Genomic DNA, 804 nt, shown 5'->3' with positions numbered 1-804 from the left:
GTGTCGCCACACAAAGAAATAGAAAAGACAGGCTAAGAGATGAGAAGATGGCAAAATCATTAAAATAACTGAATTGCTAGAAAATCTGCAAAAACAACAAAAGCAAATTAATGTGTATTTCCATCCACTACTTGCATGTGCATATAAGAAGTTGAGGCATGCAGATGAACAGCTGGTTACACTTATTCTGGTCATTTTAATGTGTGAATTGAAATAAAAACAGGTGGATGTAATTGCAGTTGACCTTGAATGTCAGTTCAACAACATATGGTAGTCAAGCTGCTTATTTGAAACTCATCGAGTGCTTCTCAGTCTGGGGTCTTTGTCTTAGTCACGTCATCAGTGTGTATTATAAATGGTGAGCAGGTTATAAGAGCGGAACGGTTAAACCACATAGTTCTATCTGATCTGTTCACACGTCTGAAGATGCAGTTTCTAAGAACAGCTGTCTAAGTATACTCACTGTGGTCAGCAACCAACGTGATGCTGTTAACAGCAGTTTGACATCAAGCAGACACACTCAGCTTACGTGCACATTTATAATGAGAAAAAGAATGTGCGATTTATTATTTTCATACATCAGTGGCAACTTTCTTCCTGTATTTTGATGTAATATGCTTTGTATTCTGATATCATAATGTTAAATGCATTATTACAGCAGAATACATTCAATACCCATACTACATTAACTCTGATGATGCTGTATTAGTGGTGAGGTTTCTGATTTGAAATAAGATGGTGGAAACACAATGTTTTGAATGGTGATACCGCCCAGTGGTCAAAAATGGAAACTACATCTATGAT

Source organism: Morone saxatilis, unplaced genomic scaffold (genome assembly GCF_004916995.1).
Source record: "Morone saxatilis isolate NCDOM2014 unplaced genomic scaffold, NCSU_SB_2.0 Contig4, whole genome shotgun sequence".
NCBI lineage: Eukaryota > Metazoa > Chordata > Actinopteri > Moronidae > Morone > Morone saxatilis.
The sequence above is the reverse complement of the archived record's forward strand: the minus strand, read 5'-3'. Positions refer to the sequence as shown.